We start from the raw sequence: 10,819 nt of genomic DNA, 5'->3' as shown, positions 1-10,819 counted from the left end.
AAAAACCACTATTAAGAAATTGAAAACATTAGATATAAGAAAAAAGATGAATATGTGCAATACATAAACAAAGTGCTCATATTCAGAGTATGTGTGTATATTTGTATGTGTGTGTATTCCACTCTATAACCCAGTAGGTACACACACAGAAAAAAATAACTCATACATCTGTATACAGGAGACATTTACAATATTTTTTAACAGCATCCTTGTTTGAAAGAGTCAAAACTGAATACAATAGAAGAGATGAAAAATTTATGGCATATTCAAATACTAGATTATCATACAGCAATAAAAATGAAAGAACTACAGTTAGAGACAACACATCTGATAAATTATTAAATGATAATATTGTGTGAAAGAAACCAATCAACACAAAGCACGAATATTTTTTGAAGGATTATTATTTAGTAACACTATACAGAAACGCAAAAAGTTACACAAGATGTTCCAAATTATATTTTTCAAGCTCGGTGGTGGGTCCACTGATGGTTACTTTATTATTTTTATTTTTATTATTAAAACTCTGCATGAGTACTATATATGCCTATATGTCAGAAATATTTAAGAATAAAATTTTCTTTTTAAGAATCAGTCAAGTTGTTTTGTTCTAAAGCATAAACAGCTTATAAAAAAGTAACCAGAGATTTAAATTTATGAGAATAAAATTGAAGTTACAACTTGGATCCCAATTATAAATTTTGTTACTTTACATTTTTCATATACTATAATAGAAACCATAATTAGAATTAAAGCTTTACACCATTCTGGTTATCATTGCTAACAAAATAAATATGTTTAGTATGTTCATCTATTACTGCCACAGAGAAGGGGACAACTAGCCCCTGCTAACTCTATGTGTGTGAGACAGGAATACTCATTCTCAAGGATAAATTTATAATTTGATACTGAACAAAGCTAAGTCTGACACTGAGAAATCTCATCTCCCATTAGAGATCTTTAAAAAGTGAGTAACATAATTAGCGTCAGATTATGGAAAATAACTTGCTCACCATCTTCTGTTTTGCTTTGTGTTATGGAAGAACCAGGTCAGGCCACAGTGCTTTTGTTCCCTTATCATAACATTTATTTCATTATTTTCTGTACTACATTTCTATGTTTTTTGGTAAAGCTTTCTTTCCATGTATTATTTCTATTTTAGTACAGGAATAATCTAATGTAACAAAACTTATGATTGGGGTTCAGATTATGGATATAATGTCATTCCTATAAATTTAAATTCTCTGTGATACTTCTTCATTAGTTCTCATATTTGAAAATGTGAAAGCTTTCTAGACTATGTCTTAGTTTAGGAACTTCTTTTAGAAAAAATGAATGATTTCTCAATTCCTTTTAAAGAAGGTAATATATAACTATAAATACATACATAATAAAGTAGTAGAAAGTTACCTTATATAGTCTTGATTTAAAGAACCAAATCAAAAGACTGTATCAGGATAACGTCCCATGCTATTAATTTGTGTTTGTGTTCTGTTTTCTTAGTATTTTTCCAACCCCTATTAACTTGGCTGACAGAAGTTGCCAGAGGACAATCTCCCTTCCGGCTTTCATATTAGAAACCTGGGATTTATGAAGCAGAGTTTGCTGGGGGAAAGAGAAAAAGGTAGGTTATTGGGGTTTTTGAGGTTGAGATAACAGTAGAGATTTGCACAAGGCCAGCAGGGAAGTTTAGTTTGGAGTTAAAGAGTGACTGTGATCTACACCCCACCTCCTGAATCCTGGAATTCGAGTTAAGATTTCAAAGGAGAATGATTTAATTGCCAAATAGAAAGACAGACCAAGGCTTCCAGTCCGGGAAAAGGACAAAAAGCCTAACCATTGAATGGATGCCTCAGCTTTTCCTGCCTTCATGGGGCCAGAGGGTTAGGATAACATGCGTACCTGCGGTTACCCACCTGGCCAGAAGACCAAGCCTCCCTGAATGCCCTGCTTTGAGTTGGAGACTTTCCACTCTGTACCCCAAACTCAGAACCTTGTTCAAATCTTGGTGTGTGTGAAAGAAATCAGGGTGATGGTAAAATTGACTTTCCTTCCAAACTAATGGGGAAATAGGATTTCAAATACAAATTTATTTTTGAAAAATAATGAATTATATCTTGTACAACTGAATTTGAGCATGTGTACCTGGAATTATATTTGTGTATTTAGAATGATGTTTATTTTACTAAATCACAGTCCTCTGCATTCTATAAATATTTTAATAGTTTTTCAAATAAATTATATATTTATTTTCCTTCTCATGAGTTCACTTAAATGAAGCAAGGTCCACTTGATATTCATATAACATTAAAAAACAAACTGTTAGAAACAGTAATTTGGCATTGTGGACATAATTGTTGGACTAACTTCAACTTTTTTTCCCGTTTTACTAAATTCAGTGATTTCAGTCTGTTTCGGACACTGTTTGCAGCTTTTTGCAAGGAAGATACATGTTCTCATATGTTTTACATAATTTTCATTCAGCAAAGATGAAAAAACTAATTAAGTATAGGTTTATGAAAAAGTTTATATAAAAAAAGAGTAGTCAGGGAAAGTAGTAATTTAGAGAAAAACTCATGTGAATTATGCTTTTAGAACCAAATTTAATGAAATTAAATTGGGATGTGTTTTATCTAAAGTATTCTGCATAATTTTAAGCCCATAAATACATAAACACAATTATGATTCCAAGTTAAAATGTTCTAGTGTCAAACTTGGTGCTACTGCCAAAATATTAATGAAAAACAGAATATTTGGCACAGAGAACCTATCAGTATTTTTGAATAATGCTAAAAATTATGGGGAATAGACAATATTTTTCATCATGTAGTAATGTTGATATTCAGTTGTTGAAATAACAGAGAACTATAAAATGAAAATGAGTTATAAGCTTTCTTTGCGGGAATTTTAGTGAAAATAAGAGAAAGAACACCCCATATTAAAAATACTTCCAAAGCCTCATTTCTTTAACACACTGGTTAAGTCAGAACTGAAATGGCTGGTGCAAAGACTCTGACTTTGAGGAGAGTTCTTGGTTTCTTTTATGAATTCTACTGACTCACATTTAAAACATTAAGCTCACACATTTTATTTTTTGTTTATCCAGAACCAAGCTTGTAATTACAGTAGAAGAAGCAGTTTAGAGGTTAGAGTTGGCAGACTTTTTGCCATAAATGTGGACTCTAACTTCAGACTGCAGTGAGGAAAGATAAATGACAGACAGCTATGGAGGATAAGAAAGATCAACAGGAAAACAACTTGCATAGAATTACAAACGCATAATAACAATTGTGATTTAAAGTTAAAGGAGGAATTTCCCACATTAACGTCGTACCTTATACTAGAGCAAAATTATCTCCATAACCGTAATTTATGTCATATAGAAAATTTTAGGAAAAATTGACATTTTCAAGGAAAATAACATATGAACCTCCAACATGACAGATAAAGAACAGATACACTCTTTTAAATCCTGAGAATTATATATTTTTCAGAGTAAAATGTGTTATATTTACTTACACTATGAAAAGATTTTGAAATTGCATTTATTTCTTATACATCTCATGATAGGAACTTTACAAAGTGTTCAGTGTTTTTGGATTTGTTTTTAAAGGTTATAAACAACAAAGCTTGATAGAGAGGCTGATGCTGGAGAAGGGTCTAGGGTGATTCATATATATGTGTGTATATATATATATATATATGAGTACATATATACATGTTATGGGATATTGTTTAAAAATCAGGAATATATGGAAACCTCACTAAACTCTGAAGGATATTAAACAAAGCCATATGGTAGGCAGAATGTCCTCCCAATACTGTCCACACTAAATTTCCCAGAATCAGTGAATATATTAGATTATATGGCAAAAGGGATTTGCAGAAATATTGAAATAATGCTTGCACGTAACCATTTTTGATAATTTTTTCAAATTTCAATTATATAAAACCTCTTAGTCATCATGAAGATATATTTGCAAGGAAGAAGGTAATAAGTTATTTAATTTTGTAGTTTGTTAATTGATATAAAAATTTAAATATTTAGACATATATTATGTGGACCTCAATTTTTACCCCTGTACTCTGTCTGTATAGGTTTGAAGTTGACCTGCCAGAGGAATTAAATTATTGTTGATGTCAGGGTATCAGAGAGAGTGAGCTGGAAATCTGGGAATCAGAGAAGCATGCTGAGAGATTATTGGTAGATTGCAGTTTGGGGTGACATTCTGGGATATGATTCTAAAATGAATGTTTGAGGTAGGGTGAAGGAAAAGCTTACTCAGAAAAATAATTCCAGATTATGATGGGCTGAGTTATTGAGAGTATCATTTACCAGAATATTGAAATTATCAAGGATTTAAGGCAGGCGTATTGAGGAAGAGGATTATGCTGAGCTAGAGCAAAAGAAATGTAAATGGGAATGGAAAAAAATAAAGGGACTTGATTTGGGGGTCAGTAGATCATACCAAAAAGGTAGGATGCTGTGTGATATATATTTATGGTAGATTTAAACTTAGATGACATTACTACAGGACTCAAGACTTACCCACAATGTTAACACTATTTTCCCATCATATTTTACCATGATTTCTCACATAATTTAAACAAAGGGTGAGAAGGATAGATAAACAGATAGAAAAATTTTCAGCTCAATTCTCCAAAATACATTAACTTTGCTGTTTTAATCAGCTAAATCATTAGGAGAGGCACTTCTTTTCAGCTGGAGGATAAATTTAGTAAATAGTGATTGTAATGTTGGAAAGAATAGGAAAAGTGCTTTGGTGAAAAATAAATTTTTTGAGTCCAAAGTAATAAACAGAAGGAGATGTTATCTGTTATCTTATCTGAATGTTGAAAGAAAAATAAGATTTCAGAGTGATGAGATGAGAAAAGACAACACAGTAGAGAATACTGTAAGTAAAAGTTCAGGAGTAGGAAAGCACATTATTTTTGTGGAATATTTACAATCTGGCTGAAGAATTTGTTGGGAAGGAGTAGGAAATAAAATTAGAAATGTAGGTCGGGGGCTTCCCTGGTGGCGCAGTGGTTGAGAATCTGCCTGCCAATGCAGGGGACACGGGTTCGAGCCCTGGTCTGGGAAGATCCCACATGCCACGGAGCAACTGTGCCCGTGAGCCACAATTACTGAGCCTGCGCGTCTGGAGCCTGTGCTCCGCAGCAAGAGAGGCCGTGATGGTGAGAGGCCCGCGCACCGCGATGAAGAGTGGTCCCCACTTGCCGCAACTAGAGAAAGCCCTCGCACAGAAACGAAGACTCAACACAGTCATAAATAAATAAATAAATAAATAAAATAAAAGAACGTGAATTTCTTTAAAAAAAAAAAAAAAAAAAAGAAATGTAGGTCGGGCTCATACTGTGGAGGGACTTGAATGTCAAGGTTATTCATTGTGTAATGTTGTTCCAAGTACCAATGGGCAAAGTAAATATATTTGAAACCCGTTAATCTAAATTTATATTTGCTTAAATGTTCATGGAAAAGAAATGTTAATCTCTATATTAATATATTCATGCCAGTGTATATATCCATTATTTTATTGTACAATATGTCCTAATATATTATATTCCAGATTTACCTTGTTTCTAGGTTCAGAAAGATTTATTTCATAAATAGAATATTTTATTTCCGGATTTGCTGAGATAGCATTTGATCACAAGCTTCTTTTTTCTTTTTCTTTTTTTCCTGTACCATGGATTTTACTCATTAAGCCTTTTTCCCCAAAGGAAGGAATGTAGTAAACAGGGTAAAATAAATTACAACTCAATCTAGCTTTTGAAACTTTCTAAAATATTTGTATACCATAAAAATCATGACATTTGAGACTTCTCTTTGAAGTATACATATTAACTTTAGCTGTTCTGCTGCTATCTTATAATATCACTTTCATCCACTACAGTCCTCCTAAAGAGTAAGATCTGAAATACTGTAGACTTAGTTCTCCTTCAAACTAAGGAACACATTTTTTCATTAAATTTACAGAGCACTCTATTGAATTCTATACATTTTTTTTCTTTTGGTGTGTAACTCCAAAAGAAAGGAAGAAAATATGTGTTTTATGCTTTCCACAAGAAATGATTCAGAATCAAAACTGTCTTCTAAGTTATATTTTTTCAAAAAATACTATTAAAAAACTCAACTATCTGATGGAAAGTTTTAAGACACTAATTTTAACATAAAGAAAATTACTAACTTTCTATAAAAATCTTACATGCAAAATCGAACCAGTGCTGGAATACAATAATAAAATAGCATCTCTGAAAATAAGTTGGGAATCAGAATGACCACTTCTTAATTCTCCTTACCTTAAATATTCCTAGACAAGATAGATTTTTCAGATTAATTTTACCAGTGTTTAAGAAGTAGACCATCTGAAGAGGAGCTTCAACATGGCAGAAGAGTAAGACGTGGAGATCACCTTCCTCCCCACAAATACATCAGAAATACATCTACATATGGAACAACTCCTACAGAACACCTACTGAACACTGGCAGAAGACCTCAGACCTCCCAAAAGGCAAGAAACTCCCCACGTACCTGGGTAGGGCAAAAGGAAAAAGAAAAAAACAGAGACAAAAGAATAGGGACGGGACCTGCACCAGTGGGAGGGAGCTGTGAAGGAGGAAAGGTTTCCACACACTAGGAAGCCCCTTCGCGGGCGGAGACTGTGGGTGGCGGAGGGGGGAAGCTTCGGAGCCACAGAGGAGAGCGCAGCCACAGGGGTGCGGAGGGCAAAGCAGAGAGATTCCCGCACAGAGGATCGGTGTCAAGCAGCACTCACCAGCCCGAGAGGCTTGTCTGCTCACCCGCCGGGGCGGGCGGGGGCTGGGAGCTGAGGCTCGGGCTTCGGAGGTCGGATCCCAGGGAGAGGACTGGGGTTGGTGGCATGAACACAGCCTGAAGGGGCTAGTGCACCACAGCTAGCAGGGAGGGAGTCCGGGAAAAGGTCTGGAGCTGCCGAAGAGGCAAGAGACTTCTTCTTACCTCTTTGTTTCCTGGTGCACGAGGAGAGGGGATTCAGAGCGCCGCCTAAACGAGCTCCAGAGACGGGTGCGAACCGCGGCTATCAGCGCGGACACCAGAGATGGGCATGAGACGCTAAGGCTGCTGCTGCCGCCACCAAAAAGCCTGTGTGTGAGCACAGGTCACTCTCCACACCGCCCCTCCCGGGAGCCAGTGCAGCCCGCCACTGCCAGGGTCCCGTGATCCAGGGACAACTTCCCCGGGAGAACGCACAGCATGCCTCAGGCTGGTGCAACGTCACACCGGCCTCTGCCGCTGCAGGCTCGCCCCGCATCCGTACCCCTCCCTCCCCCCAGCCTGAGTGAGCCAGAGCCCCCGAATCAGCTGCTCATTTAACCCCGTCCTGTCTGAGAAAAGAAGAGACGCCCTTAGGCGACCTACACACAGAGGCGGGGCCAAATCCAAAGCTGAACCCCAGGAGCTGTGCGAACAAAGAAGAGAAAGGGAAATCTCTCCCAGCAGCCTCAGGAGCAGCGGATTAAATCTCCACAATCAACTTGATATACCCTGCATCTGTGGATTACCTGAAGAGACAATGAATCATCCCAAATTGAGGAGGTGGACTTTGGGAGCAAGATATATAAATTTTTTCCCTTTTTCTCTTTTTGTGAGTGTGTAAGTGTGTGGTTCTGTGTGTGATTTTGTCTGTATAGCTTTGCTTTTACCATTTGTCCTAAGGTTCTGTCTGTCCGTTTTTTGTTTTTTTTTTTTTTTTCAGTATAGTTTTAGCACTTGTTATCATTGGTGGATTTGTGTTTTGGTTTGGTTGCTCTCTTCTTTCTTTCTTTCTTTCTTTTTTTTTTTATTACTTTTTAAATTTTTTTAATAATTATTTTTTATTTTTTATTTTATTTTATTTTATCTTCTTCTTTCTTTGTTCTTTTTTTTTCCTCACTTTTATTCTGAGCCGTGTGGATGATAGGCCCGTGGTGCTCGAGCCAGGTGTCAGGGCTGTGCCTCTGAGGTGGGAGAGCCAAGTTCAGGACATTGATCCAAAAGAGACCTCCCAGGTCCATGTAATATCAATCGGCGAAAATCTCCCAGGGATCTCCAACTCAACACCAAGACCCAGCTCCACTCAATGACCAGCAAGCTACAGTGCTGGACCCCTTATGCCAAACAACTAGCAAGACAGGAACACAGCCCCACCCATTATCAGAGAGGCTGCTAAAATAATAATAAGGCCACAGACACCCCAAAATACACCACCAGACGTGAACCTGTCCACCAGAAAGACAAGATTCAGCCTCATCCACTAGAACACAGGCACTACTCCCCTCTACCAGGAAGCCTACAAAACCCACTGAACCAACCTTAGCCACTGGGGGCAGACACCAAAAAAAAATGGGAACTACAAACCTGCAGTCTGCAAAAAGGAGACCCCAAACACAGTAAGTTAAGCAAAATGAGAAGACAGAGAAACACACAGCAGATGAAGGAGCGAGGTAAAAAACCACCGGACCTAACAAATGAAGAGGAAATAAGCAGTCTACCTGAAAAAGAATTCAGAAAAATGATAGTAAAGATGATCCAAAATCTTGAAAATAGAATGGAGAAAATACAAGAAACGTTGAACAAGGACCTAGAAGAACAAAAAGGGCAAACAAACAGTGATGAACAACACAATAAATGAAATTAAAAATTCTCTAGAAGGGATCAGTAGCAGAATAACTGAGGCAGAAGAACGGATAAGTGACCTGGAAGATAAAATAGTGGAAATAACTACTGCAGAGCAGAATAAAGAAAAAAGAATGAAAAGAACTGAGGACAGTCTCAGAGACCTCTGGGACAACATTAAACACACCAACATTCGAATTATAGGGGTCCCAGAAGAAGAAGAGAAAAAGAAAGGTACTGAGAAAAATATTTGAAGAGATTATAATTGAAAACTTCCCTAATATGGGAAAGGAAATAGTTAATCAAGTCCAGGAAGAACAGAGAGTCCCATACAGGATAAATCCAAGGAGAAACATGCCAAGACACATATTAATCAAACTATCAAAAATTAAATACAAAGAAAAACTATTAAAAGCAGCAAGGGAAAAACAACAAACAACACACAAGGGAATCCCCATAAGGCTAACAGCTGATCTTTCAGCAGAAACTCTGCAAGCCAGAAGGGAGTGGCAGGACATATTTAAAGTGATGAAAGGGAAAAACCTACAACCAAGATTACTCTACCCAGCAAGGATCTCATTCAGATTTGAAGGAGAAATTAAACCTTTACAGACAAGCAAAAGCTAAGAGAATTCAGCACCACCAAACCAGCTTTACAACAAATGCTAAAGGAACTTCTCTAGGCAGGAAACACAAGAGAAGGAAAAGACCTACAATAACAAACCCAAAACAATTGAGAAAACGGTAATAGGAACATACATATTGATAATTACCTTAAATGTAAAAGGATTAAATGCTCCAACCAAAAGACATACAGTGGCTGAATGGATACAAAAACAAGACCCATATATATATGCTGTCTACAAGAGACCCACTTCAGACCTAAGGACACATACAGACTGAAAGTGAGGAGATGGAAAAAGATATTCCATGCAAATGGAAATCAAAAGAAAGCTGGAGTAGCAACTGTCATATCAGACAAAATAGACTTTAAAACAAAGGCTATTACAAGAGACAAAGAAGGACACTACATAATGATCAAGGGATCAATCCAAGAAGAAGATATAACAATTGTAAATATTTATGCACCCAACATAGGAGCACCTCAATACATAAGGCAAACACTAACAGCCATAAGAGAGGAAATCGACAGTAACACAATCACAGGAGGGGAATTAACACCCCACTTTCACCAATGGACAGATCATCCAAAATGAAAATAAATAAGGAAACACAAGCTTTAAATGATACATTAAACAAGATGGACTTAACAGATATTTAGAAGACATTCCATTCAAAAACAACAGAATACACTTTCTTCTCAAGTACTCATGCAACATTCTCCAAGATAGATCATATCTTGGGTCACAAATCAAGCCTTGGTAAATTTAAGAAAATTGAAATTGTATCAAGTATCTTTTCCGACCACAATGCTATGAGACAAGATATCAATTACAGGAAGAAATCTGTAAAAATACAACACATGGAGGCCAAACAATACACTACTGAATAACCAAGAGATCACTGAAGAAATCAGAGGAAATCAAAACATACCTAGAAACAAATGACAATGAAAACAAGATGACCCAAAACCTATGGGATGCCGCAAAAGCAGTTTTAAGAGGGAAATTTATAGCAATACAATCCTACCTTAAGAAACAAGAAACACCTCAAATAAACAACCTAACCATATACCTAAAACAATTAGAGAAAGAAGATCAAAAAAACCCCAAAGTTAGCAGAAGGAAAGAAATCATAAAGATCAGATCAGAAATAAATGAAAAAGAAATGAAGGAAATGATAGCAAACATCAATAAAACTAAAAGCTGGTTCTTTGAGAAGATAAACAAAATTGATAAACCATTAGCCAGATGCATCAAGAAAATGAGGGAGAAGACTCAAATCAATAGAATTAGAAATGAAAATGGGGAAGTAAGAACTGACACTGCAGAAATACAAAGGATCATGAGAGATTAATACAAGCAACTATATGCCAATAAAATGGACAACCTGGAAGACATGGACAAATTCTTAGAAATGCACAACCTTCTGAGACTGAACCAGGAAGAAATAGAAAATATGAACAGACCAGTCACAAGCACTGAAATTGAAACTGTGATTAAAAATCCTCCAACAAACAAAAGCCCAGGATCAGATGGC

At 36.4% G+C, this 10,819-nt stretch overlaps 1 long non-coding RNA gene across 1 annotated transcript in view; it reads left to right on the top strand.

The window, feature by feature from the left end:
• The window catches only part of LOC309634957, a 29,479-nt gene extending 19,535 nt beyond the window's left edge, over window positions 1-9,944 (top strand). Inside the window, exons 2-3 of the long non-coding RNA XR_014248528.1 lie at window positions 40-5,022; window positions 5,366-9,944. This is a non-coding gene — a long non-coding RNA (uncharacterized lncRNA). The remainder of the gene's footprint in view (window positions 1-39; window positions 5,023-5,365) is intronic.
• The last annotated feature ends 875 nt before the right edge of the window (window positions 9,945-10,819 follow it).

Source organism: Balaenoptera borealis (genome assembly GCF_965194805.1).
Source record: "Balaenoptera borealis genome assembly, chromosome: 9".
Lineage (NCBI taxonomy): Eukaryota > Metazoa > Chordata > Mammalia > Artiodactyla > Balaenopteridae > Balaenoptera > Balaenoptera borealis.
The sequence above is the reverse complement of the archived record's forward strand: the minus strand, read 5'-3'. Positions and strand labels throughout refer to the sequence as shown.